Source organism: Triticum aestivum, chromosome 5B (genome assembly GCF_018294505.1).
Source record: "Triticum aestivum cultivar Chinese Spring chromosome 5B, IWGSC CS RefSeq v2.1, whole genome shotgun sequence".
In the NCBI taxonomy this organism is placed as follows: Eukaryota; Viridiplantae; Streptophyta; class Magnoliopsida; order Poales; family Poaceae; genus Triticum; species Triticum aestivum.
Genome location: NC_057807.1, coordinates 101,349,441 through 101,363,879, shown reverse-complemented (window position 1 = coordinate 101,363,879; position 14,439 = coordinate 101,349,441). Strand labels below are relative to the sequence as shown.

Below are 14,439 nucleotides of genomic sequence, written 5' to 3'. Positions count from 1 at the left end.
AACTACACGGGTACTTTGTGCATCCTAGATTACGATTACAACAAGCAAGTAAAAAATGAATTCACCAACACATCAGGCTCGCCTCCACCCGGACAAGCGAGATCTCAGTCAAGTCAAACATAGATTGACCAGGTAAACCAAGTAAAACAGAACAAGGAGTATATATCAATGGGAGCAGTAGATGTAGATAATTTAGCGAAGAAGGAGGACCTCGGGGAAGGACTCGGACGGTGCCCAGGCAGCGTCGTCGTGGCCGAGGATGGGGCGGCGGTGAGGCGCTGGCCGTCGATGTCGCGGAGCAGCGGCTCGTCAATGTATGTCTGCCATGACATCCTTCTCGCTTGCTTGCCAGTTTTTTTCTCTCCTGAGATTTTACCATCGCCTTCCTCCTCCTCCTCCTCCTCCTCCTCCTCCTCTGCAACAATCATGGCGGCCGGGTGGAATAAGAAGATGAGATGGTTTGGGGGAGAAGCGGATTTGGGGAGGACGCTTTCTCCAGTGGACGGCGTCGGAGTAGCTGGCATGGGTTGCGGCGGCGGCGCAACCCTAGGAGAAGAGGAAAGGAGAGGTTGCGTGCGGAGAAAAAAAGAGGAGTCGGACTCCATTGCTCAAGGCGGCTGCGGCTCTCTTCTGGACGAAGCAAGAAAAAAGTCATCAAGAGTTTACCCTGGGACGTGTTAATTGAGCGACAGTAAATTGCGACGTGGCATAGGCGAGCAGTCACCCCTTCTGCACACGTTAATGTTTTTAATTGATTTGTTTCCATATCCATCTTTCTGTATTCAGACTCGGGGGAGAAGGTGCTTCATGCCGATGGTATATAAGCTTGGCATAGGTATGTACTCCAATGTCAGGTTTTGGTGAGTAGCCTGAGCTGTTTTCTCTACAGATTCAGAAAGAAAAAGAAATTCAATTTCAGAGTTTGTTGCAGAATTTAGAAGATCAATGTACTATTGCATTTTCACCTGTCGGCAGGTTTAAAAGACCATTTTCTGATGTTTTGGTGACCTGATGTATTGATTCTTGAGGTGTGTGACCAACTGATCATGCAATATGTACTTTCATCTGTTTCTAAATAGATGGTGTTTTTTGTACATAGTGAAGAAGCATTGCAAGACTCGATCAGAAAATGGACCCGCTGTAGACTGCATCCGCATCCGCGCACGGATGATGCCGACATTGGACAGCGGCAGAGTGTGCAGAGTCCGCGCTTCTGATGGGCCTTCACCACCAACTGCCGTGCTCTCTGCCATCCTTCTCGCTCCTCCCCATCTCGATGTCACAGCTCGCAGGCTAGCCCAACCTCTGCTGCCTTCCTTTCTGCCTCACCTCCCCTGAACTATCTGCACCAGCGTGACCTTCTTTTGTGAGACAGGAACTTGGGCGCGGTTCAGTGTTTTTTGGGGGGCTCACTTCAGTTTGTGGTGTGGTTCGGTTCAATGAAAGAACGAAGATGACTTGCGTGACCCGCTCCTGTGTGAGATAGGAAATTGGGCTCGGAGTCTGGGCTTGCAGAGTTGCAGTTCAGTTATGATGTGGTTAAGTTGAGAGTAAAAGATTCTCTTAAATAAAAATTGAGAGTAAAAGAAAGAAAAAGCAAAAGAGAGAGGATAAGAAATGTGTGCTAGAGAAAAAATCCTTCCATTTTTTCACTCGCCACTGCACGTGGACTTTCATTAGCTGCGGTTTGGAACTAGCCAATTTTTTAGGGTCGCGCTAACTGCCACACGTGTGGCAGGAAGAGAGACGCACCACACGTCTTTAATGTAAACAGATTGCCACGTCATCGCATGCATGCATGCAGGAATCTTTTTGAATTTTCAATTTTTAAAATATTTTTTCTATTAAACGAAAAATCCGATTGAAAATCCGTTTTCACCATTAAATCCCTCGTGATGAGATCTTCGAAACTAGATCCCATATTGATATGTTTTGATGAATTTTTTTTTGGATTAAAAGTTGCCATGTCTATTGCATATGAATTGCCATGATGTTTACACTGAAGTTGCCATGATATGTTTCAGCTTTTTTCTTCTACATTTAAAAGTAAATTTTGATATTTATAAAACGGGGAATTAAGAAACTAGACTTGCCATGAACCATAAACTAAAATTGCCATGATACATGCACGTAAAATTGCCATGGTTCATACAAAAAATAATTTTCATGGTCAAAGTACTGGAGTTGCCATCATCAAAATACTAAAATTGCCATGATCTACAAACTAAAATTGCCACATGGCAACTTTAGTTTAAGCCCTATGGCAACTGCAGTGTAAACATCGTGGCAACTTCTGGCAAAAAAAAAAATTCGTCGAAACATATCAACATGGGGTCTAGTTTTGAAGATCTCGTCGAGACGGATTTAATGGTGAAAACGGATTTTTAGTTCGCTTTTTTATTTAGGAGATACAACATTTTTAAGCCGAAAACCAAAAAATATTCTGCTGATGTCATCTATTCATACGTGGCAAAATGAGTGGTGATGGAGGCGGGTGGGCGATGTGCAAACGCCCACACGTGTGGGAGTTAACATTTCCGATTTTTTAAGTGTCATTCTCCTCTCCTATGTCCTTCTGCCTACTTATGTTAAGATACAACTATTTAGGAGTTTCTGCCAAGTAAATAGAAGTGCGCTTTTCCTGTTGGGCATTAGTATACTTCGGTTCTACTAAAACATCCGTCTTATTTGTATGCAAATGTGTATCATTGCTCTATGCATGCTGAAAAGGTTATGAATATGGACTAAATTCAAAAAATTATATTACCTCCGTCCTAAAAATCTTGTCTTAGATTTATCTACATACGGATAAATCTTACACTAAAACGTGGCTAGATATATCCGTATCCACAAATTTAAGACATGCTTTTTGGGACAGAGGGAGTAGTTGCTTGAGATTATTCACAGAAAGTGGCATTCTTAGAATGTCTCGGTCAGTGGCATTCTTGCAAATCATATAAAATTTTGTAAATTACTATGTTTTACCAGAATTGGTTACTTGGTATGTTGGTTGAGAAGGAAGAAAGGAAAAAATGTCCTATAATGATAACAAAATTGACAATGTTGCTTGATGTGCATGGGATCCTAAAAGTCTTTTGCCCCTCCAAGCATTCGTGTGAAGCTCCGCCACTCATTGACTTGGGATTGATCATATTCATCGAGAATAGGTGGACAATGTGAAGATCATCGACGATTTTTGTCTCTCGTACCAATGCATGATGTAGGCGGGGACTTGGGCAAGGGGGAATGCATCAGGACTCCTCAATTGTGGGTAGTGTTGGCGGCGGTGAGGCCGGGAAGCAACGAGCATCAGCACCTCTCAATTACGGGTGGCAGTGGCTGGGGGTTAGGCGAAGAGAGGTGGGCGGTTTTGCAGGGTGGACAAAAAAAGGCAGTGGCGGGAGGAAAAAGAACAACAATAACATCGGGTCATTGCCGACGGAGGAGAGGCAGGGGTTAACATATTCAAGTGTGGCTACGCGGAAAGTCGCGAGCGCCAGAGTTGGTGGCGGGTTTAGTGGGATCAAGGGCGCCGACGAAGACAACCTTAATAATTACTTTTATTTATATGCATAGCCCGTAGCAACGCACGAGCGCTCTACTAGTATATACTGGAGTGGCTGTTTTATAGTTCGCATCCGGCAAATCCCCTTTCACCCCTCCGCTGCAAACTTGTAATCTTCGGCGACAGGTAGGATGTCGAGCGTTGGACGCGGGCGGGGTGGCCGAGGGGGCTACGGCGGTTCGCCCGCTTGCAAGTGCTGCCATGACGATGAGACTGGGAGGTCCTCCCTCTACTCGTTGGTGGAGGAATAAGAGCGCGACGCCCACTCTGGGAGGTCCTCCCTCCACTCGTTGGTGGAGGAATAAGAGCGCGGCGCCCACTCCTGCAGCGTCCGAACGCAGGCGTGGAGGAACTTTGACTGACTCGACGAGATCCTTTGGTCGATGACCAAGCGTCATTGGGAGGCGGAGTGCGAGTCCTTCGAGGCGAAGGAGTCTGTTGCCGCCGGAGAAGAAGGGGCCGCTGCACGGCTAGCGGCGACCAAGGAAGAGCACGACTTTGCGTTGCCCACTCCAGCTTGACGATGGAGTACCATCTCCACGTCAAGAAGGATGATGACTAGTTAGATTTTAGGTTTTATGAAGTACTTCCTCCGTCCTAAATTTTTTGTCTTAATTTTTCTAAATACGGATGTATCAAGTCACGTTTTAATATTAGATACATCTGTATCTAGACAAATTTAAGACAAGAATTTTAAGACGGAGGAAGTATGTTTCAAGTTTGGGATGAACTCTGTTTAATTTTGGTGGCGCGGTTTAAATTTTCAGCACACTTTTACAGGATCTGCTCTACCGTGCAGCCCATGGTACCGCAAAATAGATTTACGTATTCCGTAAACGAATATTATTATGGTACCGCGGTTTATTGGATCCGAGAAATGCTCTTATGATGCTCATTTTGTGTGTGGAGGCAGGCAACTACTGTTCGCTATGCTAACATACCTTTTTTTTTAAGACACCGCTATGCTAACATACGTAAGTAGCGGAAATTCGGTTTGGCTCCCGAGCTCATGTGCACATGAGATCTGGGACACATTCTTCCCTCAAGATTTGCATTGAACTGTGAAATTTCTGCACATATTCGCTGCTTTCCTGGACATTTTCAACAGTAGCATGGACCCACGTATTTAATGTGTTCTTCACTTTTCAGTCACCACTACAGACGGATGCAAGCTTGATGAACCAACACCGTCGTCGTCCGTCATTTTCAGTTGGCCGCTACATCCTTGACCGAAGCGTCCTTTGATTCATTTGGAAGTTTGCAAATCCACTATCATTGGTGTCTTAAATTAGGGCATCTTCGATGGCAAATCGTAAAAATTCTCTCGCATCCGTCCGTGGACAGAAAGGACTAGTCCGTGGACACGGATGCGAAAGGACGCAGGGTATGTTTGGTTTGTGCCCCATCTTGCCCCATCAATTTTTTGGCATGACCAATGCAAGGGCATGGCCAAAATTTTGGCAATTTGTTGTTGTTTGGATCATAGCCATTGTATCTTCCTAAATTTTGGCAAAATAGACTTCTGTTTGGTTTGTGACAGGGATATAATAATTTATTTTGGTTCTAGGAAACATTTAAACGGATCGGTTATACATAATTGACGATTTGTACATTGATCAAAAGTTAATGGTTAGAAGGAGTCAACTTGAAAAAAAAATCAGCAAAACAATGAACGGGGTTCTTGCACTTGGGAGCCTATAATCACGTGCAGCACCCCTGCTAATCCCATGCAGCAATACACGCACTAATCCCATGCAACAATACACGCGCCTGCTAATCAGCTGAATTGTTACTGGAAATAAAAAACAAATATTATACTGCATGCACTACCCAGACACACGGAGAAACAGCCAAGCAACGTCGCCAATTTTTTGGCGAACCTTTTCGGCACCCTCGTTTCGCCCGCGCGTAACACGGAGAGGCTTGGGGCAAGTAGGGCGAGCCAATTTTTCGGCCCCGATCCAAACAACCGCCAAATAACGTTGGCTCGCCAATATTTTGGTATGGCCAGCGTTGGTAGCTATCCAAACAGCCCCGCAATCCAACAGCAACAGCATACATACGGCTTTCCTCATTTTTTTTCCCAAGTCTGCACGATCAAATAACCGCATGCCAAGGGTACAAACGTTCAAATAGCCGCATGCGGCATGCATCACTATTTAAATTTTAAAAAGTTCAAACATTACATCCCAATATTGTTGTCCCCTTTCATCGCCCACTGATACTCAATCAGATATTCCTTCATCTGCTTGTGAGTTGGTCGATACCGAATTTCTCGATGCATTTTAATAAACTCCTCGAATGTGGCCGGATTCTCGTCCGGAAGTTGGATAAGATCACTCATGTTCTCAAATTCCAGAGCATCGGCAGCATCGTCACCCTCATCCTCGACGATCATGTTGTGCATGATTACACAATATGTCATCACTTCCCACATGGTTTTTGGATTCCATTGCTTAGTAGGTCCATGAACAACTGCAAACGGGCATGCAGAACTTCAAATGCCCTCTTGACATCCATTCTAGCCACTTTTTGTCTTTGGGTAAAGTGAGCCTTTTTCTCGCCAACTGGGTTTGAGATAGTGCTGACAAAGATAGGCCATGAAGGTTAGATACCGTCAACCAGATACTAGCCCATTTAGATATATTATAACTGTGCACCTTTCCAGCCCTCTCAGGCCATTAGTATTTTCAGCCGTCGGATCATCAGTTTGGGTTGTCTTCGGCCGTCCAATTGCTCCTAATCCCACGTCTGCTCGCTTAGTTCGCTGCGACCGAGCAGTTTCCATCGTGGGCCGCTGCTCTCGTCACAATTTCGGACGTCTAATGTTAATTTGGGCCTAACAGGCTTCTACCACTCTTATCTGTGCAGCCAAAGCAAAAAGGCCTCTACGCGACACTCTCAGGACGCAACCCTCGCGTGGCGGAGGCAACGACGCTCATGTCGACCGCCCAGCCTTGGGGACGGACCAACGCGACTGACGACGCTTCGGGTCCGAACGAGACGGTGCGCCTTGCCGGACGACCGCATGGGGTCCCGTTTGTCTGCCTACCGTTCACGCCACAGGGCGGTGGCCGCTGGCCGGGGCGGCGAACAGTCGGTTGTCGATTCGACTTTATCACCAACGATTCATTGACAAATTAATCATAGCCTAATTGCAATCGATGAGATAATTACAAGTCAGTTACGAATGTGGATTCACAATTTTCCTTTAATTATGCAGGTAAGCCGCTCCTTTGACCTTTCCCACTCCCCTCGCTTCCGCAAACCATCCTCCGGGAGCAATGGGTGATGCACTGATGCTTAGATCTCTAATTCCTTCCAATCCTCCTACATCCCCTCTCCCCGCAGTTCTTCATCTAATTTTAGAATTTGCTCTCTAGATTGACAAATTTTAATCTATTCTTTATGCTCTAGTTTTAATCTATTCTTTCTGCTCACGAACATGCTCTCTAGGTTGACAAGTTTCAGATCCGTTCTGCAGGACTAGAAGCTTTACGCATTACCAATTTGGAAGGTGATGCATGAACTCGGAAATTTTGAATTACACCAGCAGATTTTATTATTACTGGAATATGTGTTCCTTCTCATAACAGGGAGATTCATCCCCTCCCCCCACAGATTCTCCATAGGATACACTTTGAATGGGCAATCTTTGAGTTTGTTAGCCTCTTAAGCTAATGATTGTATGCCATTTCCAGTTGCTTCTACAAGTGTCAGCGTACAACAGTATGGACAAATGAAAGATATTGGAGGACATCTGTTTAAGCTGTATTTTGAATGCTTTGTTTTAGTGAAATTCATCCTGGCATCATTATTAATCAAATATTGTTTTACTTTACATGTACATGGGATTTGATAAGACTGCAACTTTTACCAATTGCAAAATCTGCAATGACTAACAAAATGAGGTATCCTATTTTACCTACAAAGATTTATGTTGCTCAAATGATGTTCGACCACTGCTCTGATTGTGAATGGGGAAAATAACTTATACAGTTGGTCATACAATTGTTCAAAGTTGCATCTAACATTTTGTGTAAACTAGGGGATTCATTTCTGTCTCGAATTTCAAACAAAGTTTCTTTACCTTGTGTGAGATACCTGCGGATGAAACTTTTGGTGAGGGCTAACTCCAAGCTAAAGATTAATCGAGCTATTTTAGGAGAGAATCCATTGAATTAAACAGGCCAGCTACTATTCACGGATGGAACAGGTCTTCTATTCCATCAATTGTATCTATGAGCATATAGAGCAACGTATGTGATATACAACTGTAAATCGTTTTCATTTTACCAACAAATCTCTGCTGAGTTGACTTTACTATTCTGGTTAGTTTACAAATTATCATACCAAATGTGATGCAGAGGACGAAGTGTTGTGCATTCTTTCTGAAAGTGTAGGTAAATTCTTTTTACTAGATTTCACTAATGTCTGCTACCCTCTCTTCATAGATGAACCTTCCTTTCATTAGTGACAGCTATAGTAGCTTGCATTGTTCGATGAAATTACTTTATTAAAAGATAACAGGGTGATTTTGAAGGAAATATGCCCTAGAGGCAATAATAAATTTATTATTTATTTCCTCATATCATGATAAATGTTTATTATTCATGCTAGAATTGTATTAACCGGAAATATGATACATGTGTGAATACAAAGACAAACAGATAGTCACTAATGAAAGGAAGGTTCATCTATGAAGAGAGGGTAGCAGACATTAGTGAAATCTAGTAATGAAAGGAAGGTTCATCTATGAAGAGAGGGTAGCAGACATGATACATGCCTCTACTTGACTAGCTCATTGATCAAAGGTGGTTATGTTTCCTAACCATAGACATGTGTTGTCATTTGATTAATGAGATCACATCATTAGGAGAATGATGTGATTGACATGACCCATCCCGTTAGCTTAGCACTTGATCGTTTAGTATTATGCTATTGCTTTCTTCATGACTTATACATATTCCTGTAACTATGAGAATTATGCAACTCCCGTTTATCGGAGGAACACTTTGGGTACTACCAAACGTCACAACGTAACTGGGTAATTATAAAGGAGTACTACAGGTGTTTCCGAAGGTACATGTTGAGTTGGCGTATTTCGAGATTAGGTTTTGTCACTCCGATTGTCGGAGAGGTATCTCTGGGCCCTCTCGGTAATACTCATCACTTAAGCCTTGCAAGCATTATAACTAATGAGTTAGTTATGAGATGACGTATTACAGAACGAGTAAAGAGACTTGCCGGTAACGAGATTGAACTAGGTATTGGATACCGACGATCAAATCTCGGGCAAGTAACATACCGATGACAAAGGGAACAATGTATATTGTTATGCGGTTTGACCGATAAAGATCTTCGTAGAATATGTAGGAACCAATATGGGCATCCAGGTCCCGCTATTGGTTATTGACCGAGAATGGTTTTAGGTCATGTCTACATAGTTCTCGACCCCGTAGGGTCCGCACGCTTAAAGTTTCGATGACAGTTTTATTATGAGTTTATAAGTTTTGATGTAGCGAAGTTCGTTCAGAGTCCCGGATGTGATCACGGACATGACGAGGAGTCTTGGAATGGCCGAGACATAAAGATTGATATATTGGAAGCCTATGTTTGGACATCGGAATGGTTCCGGGTGAAATCAGCATTTTACTGGAGTACCGGGAGGTTACCGGAACCCCACGGGGGGTTAATGGGCCTACATGGGCCAAGAGGGAGAAGAGGGAAGGATCCAGGAGGGGGCCGCGCGCCCCTCCCCCTCCTAGTCCGAATAGGACAAGGGAAGGGGGGCGGCGCCCCCCCTTTCCTTCCCCTCTTCCTCCTCTTTCCCCCCTTCTCCTAATCCTACTAGGAAAGAGGGAGTCCTACTCCCGATGGGAGTAGGACTCCCCCCTTGGCGCGCCCCCTAGGCCGGCCACCTCCTCCCCCTGGCTCCTTTATATACGGGGGCGGGGGGGGGGCACCCCAAAGACACACAAGTTGATCTACGGATCGTTCCTTAGCCGTGTGCGGTGCCCCCTTCCACCATATTCCACCCCGGTCATATCATCGCGGGGTTTAGGCGAAGCCCTGCGCCGGTAGAACATCATCCTTGTCACCACGCCGTCGTGCTGACGGAACTCATCTCCGGAGCTTTTGCTGGATCGGAGGTCCGGAGATCGTCATCGAGCTGAACGTGTGCCGAACTCGGAGGCTCCGTACGTTCGGTGCTTGGATCGGTCGGATCGTGAAGACGTACGACTACATCAACCGCGTTGTGCTAACGCTTCCGCTTACGGTCTACGAGGGTACGTGGACGAACACTCTCCCCTCTCGTTGCTATACCATCACCATGATCTTGCGTGTGCGTAGGAATTTTTTTGAAATTACTACGTTCCCCAACAGTGGCATCCGAGCCTAGGTTTTATGCGTTGATGTTATATGCACGAGTAGAACACAAGTGAGTTGTGGGCGATACAAGTCATACTGCTTACCAGCATGTCATACTTTGGTTCGGCGGTATTGTGAGATGAAGCGGCCCTGACCGACATTACGCGTACGCTTACGCGAGACTGGTTTCACCGTTACGAGCACTCCTGCTTAAAGGTGACTGGCGGGTGTCTGTCTCTCTCACTTTAGCTGAATCGAGTGTGGCTACGCCCGGTCCTTGCGAAGGTTAAAACAACACCAACTTGACGAACTATCGTTGTGGTCTTTGGTGCGTAGGTAAGAACGGTTCTTGCTAAGCCCGTAGCAGCCACGTAAAATTTGCAACAACAAAGTAGAGGACGTCTAACTTGTTTTTGCAGGGCATGTTGTGATGTGATATGGTCAAGACGTGATGCTATATTTTATTGTATGAGATGATCATGTTTTGTAACCGAAGTTATCGGCAACTGGCAGGAGCCATATGGTTGTCGCTTTATTGTATGAAATGCAAACGCCCTGTAATTGCTTTACTTTATCACTAAGCGGTAGCGATAGTCGTAGAAGCAATAGATGGCGTAACGACAACGATGCTACGATGGAGATCAAGGTGTCACGCCGGTGACGATAGTGATCATGACGGTGCTTCGAAGATGGAGATCACAAACACAAGATGATGATGACCATATCATATCACTTATATTGATTGCATGTCATGTTTATCCTTTATGCATCTTATCTTGCTTTGATTGACAGTAGCATTTTAAGATGATCTCTCACTAATTATCAAGAAGTGTTCTCCCTGAGTATGCACCGTTGTGAAAGTTCTTCGTGCTGAGACACCACGTGATGATCGGGTGTGATAGGCTCTACGTTCAAATACAACGGGTGCAAAACAGTTGCACACGCGGAATACTCAGGTTATACTTGACGAGCCTAGCATATACATATATGGCCTCGGAACACGGAGACCGAAAGGTCGAGCGTGAATTATATAGTAGATATGATCAACATAGCGATGTTCACCATTGAAACTACTCCATCTCACGTGATGATCGGACATGGTTTAGTTGATTTGGATCACGTGATCACTTAGATGACTAGAGAGATGTCTGTCTAAGTGGGAGTTCTTAAGTAATATGATTAATTGAACTTAAATTTATCATGAACTTAGTACCTGATAGTATCTTGCTTGTCTATGTTTGTTTGTAGATAGATGGCTCGTGTTGTTGTTCCGTTGAATTTTAATGCGTTCCTTGAGAAAGCAAAGTTGAAAGATGATGGTAGCAATTATACGGACTAGGTCCATAACCTGAGGATTATCCTCATTGCTGCACAGAAAAGTTACGTCCTGGAAGCACCGCTGGGTGCCAGGCCTGCTACTGATGCAACTGATAACGTTAAGAACGTCTGGCAGAGCCAAGCTGATGACTACTCTATAGTTCAGTGTGCCATGCTTTACGGCTTAGAACCGGGCCTTCAACGACGTTTTGAACGTCATGGAGCATATGATATGTTCCAGGAGTTGAAGTTAATATTTCAAGCAAATGCCCGGATTGAGAGATATGAAGTCTCCAATAAGTTCTATAGCTGCAAGATGGAGGAGAATAGTTCTGTCAGTGAACACATACTCAAAATGTCTGGGTATAATAATCACTTGATTCAACTGGGAGTTAATCTTCCTGATGATAGTGTCATTGATAGAATTCTCCAATCACTTCCACCAAGCTACAAGAGCTTCGTGATGAACTACAATATGCAAGGGATGAACAAGACTATTCCCGAGCTCTTCGCGATGCTGAAAGCCGCGGAGGTAGAAATCAAGAAGGAGCATCAAGTGTTGATGGTTAACAAAACCACTAGTTTCAAGAAGAAGGGCAAAGGGAAGAAGAAGGGGAACTTCAAAAAGAACGGCAAGCAAGTTGCTGCTCAAGAGAAGAAACCCAAGTCTGGATCTAAGCCTGAAACTGAGTGCTTCTACTGCAAGCAGACTGGACACTGGAAGCGGAACTGCCCCAAGTATTTGGCGGATAAGAAGGATGGCAAAGTGAACAAAGGTATATGTGATATACATGTTATTGATGTGTACCTTACTAATGCTCGTAGTAGCACCTGGGTATTTGATACTGGTTCTGTTGCTAATATTTGCAACTCAAAACAGGGACTACGGATTAAGCGAAGATTAGCTAAGGACGAGGTGACGATGCGTGTGGGAAATGGTTCCAAAGTCGATGTGATCGCGGTCGGCACGCTACCTCTACATCTACCATCGGGATTAGTATTAGACCTAAATAATTGTTATTTGGTGCCAGCGTTGAGCATGAACATTATATCTGGATCTTGTTTGATGTGAGACGATTATTCATTTAAATCAGAGAATAATGGTTGTTCTATTTATATGAGTAATATCTTTTATGGTCATGCACCCTTGAAGAGTGGTCTATTTTTATTGAATCTCGATAGTAGTGATACACATATTCATAGTGTTGAAACCAAAAGATGCAGAGTTGATAATGATAGTGCAAATTATTTGTGGCACTGCCGTTTAGGTCATATCGGTATAAAGCGCATGAAGAAACTCCATACTGATGGGCTTTTGGAATCACTTGATTATGAATCACTTGGTACTTGTGAACCATGCCTTATGGGCAAGATGACTAAAACGCCGTTCTCCGGTACTATGGAGAGAGCAACAGATTTGTTGGAAATCATACATACAGATGTATGTGCTGCAATGAATGTTGAGGCTCGTGGCGGATATCGTTATTTTCTCACCTTCACACATGATTTAAGCAGATATGGGTATATCTACTTAATGAAACACAAGTCTGAAACATTTGAAAAGTTCAAAGAATTTCAGAGTGAAGTGGAAAATCATCGTAACAAGAAAATAAAGTTTCTACGATCTGATCGTGGAGGAGAATATTTGAGTTACGAGTTTGGTCTACACTTAAAACAATGCGGGATAGTCTCGCAACTCACGCCACCTGGAACACCACAACGAAATGGTGTGTCCGAACGTCGTAATCGTACTTTACTTGATATGGTACGATCTATGATGTCTCTTACTGATTTACCGCTATCGTTTTGGGGTTATGCTTTAGAGACGGCCGCATTCACGTTAAATAGGGCACCATCAAAATCCGTTGAGACGACACCTTATGAACTGTGGTTTGGCAAGAAACCAAAGTTGTCATTTCTTAAAGTTTGGGGCTGCGATGCTTATGTGAAGAAACTTCAACCAGATAAGCTTGAACCCAAATCGGAGAAATGTGTCTTGATAGGATACCCAAAGGAAACTATTGGGTACACCTTCTATCACAGATCTGAGGGCAAGATTTTCGTTGCTAAATTCGGATCCTTTCTAGAGAAGGAGTTTCTCTCGAAAGAAGTGAGTGGGAGGAAAGTAGAACTTGATGAGATAACTGTATCTACTCCCTTATTGGAAAGTAGTTCATCACAAGAACCGGTTCCTGTGACAACTACACCAATCAGTGAGGAAGCTAATGATATTGATCATGAAACTTCAGATCAAGTTTCTACTGAACCTCGTAGGTCTATCAGAGTAAGATCCACACCAGAGTGGTACGGTAATCCTATTCTGGAAGTCATGTTACTTGACCATGATGAACCTACGAACTATGAGGAAGCGATGATGAGCCCAGATTCCGCAAAATGGCTAGAGGCCATGAAATCTGAGATGGGATCCATGTATGAAAACAAAGTATGGACTTTGGTTGACTTGCCCAATGATCGGCAAGCCATTGAGAATAAATGGATCTTTAAGAAGAAGACTGACGCAGATGGTATTGTAACTGTCTATAAAGCTCGACTTGTTGCGAAAGGTTTTTGACAAGTTCAAGGGGTTGACTACGATGAGACTTTCTCACCCGTAGCGATGCTTAAGTCTGTCCGAATCATGTTAGCTATTGCTGCATTTCATGATTATGAAATTTGGCAAATGGATGTCAAGACTGCATTCTTGAATGGATTTCTAGAAGAAGAGTTGTATATGATGCAGCCGGAAGGTTTTGTTGATCCAAAAGGTGCTAACAAAGTGTGCAAGCTCCAGCGTTCCATTTATGGACTGGTGCAAGCATCTCGGAGTTGGAATAAACGATTTGATAGTGTGATCAAAGCATATGGTTTTATACAGACTTTTGGAGAAGCCTGTATTTACAAGAAAGTGAGTGGGAGCTCTGTAGCATTTCTAGTTTTATATGTAGATGACATATTGTTAATTGGAAATGATATAGAATTTCTGGATAGCATAAAGGGATACTTGAATAAAAGTTTTTCAATGAAAGACCTCGGTGAAGCTGCTTATATATTGGGCATCAAGATCTATAGAGATAGATCAAGACGCTTAATAGGACTTTCACAAAGCACATACCTTGACAAAATTTTGAAAAAGTTCAAAATGGATCAGGCAAAGAAAGGATTCTTGCCTGTGCTACAAGGTGTGA

The 14,439-nt window shown here is 43.7% G+C and overlaps 1 pseudogene; it reads right to left on the bottom strand.

The window, feature by feature from the left end:
- Positions 1-724, bottom strand: part of LOC123110616 (profilin-3-like) — a 9,591-nt pseudogene extending 8,867 nt beyond the window's left edge.
- Between the last annotated feature and the right edge of the window lie 13,715 nt (positions 725-14,439).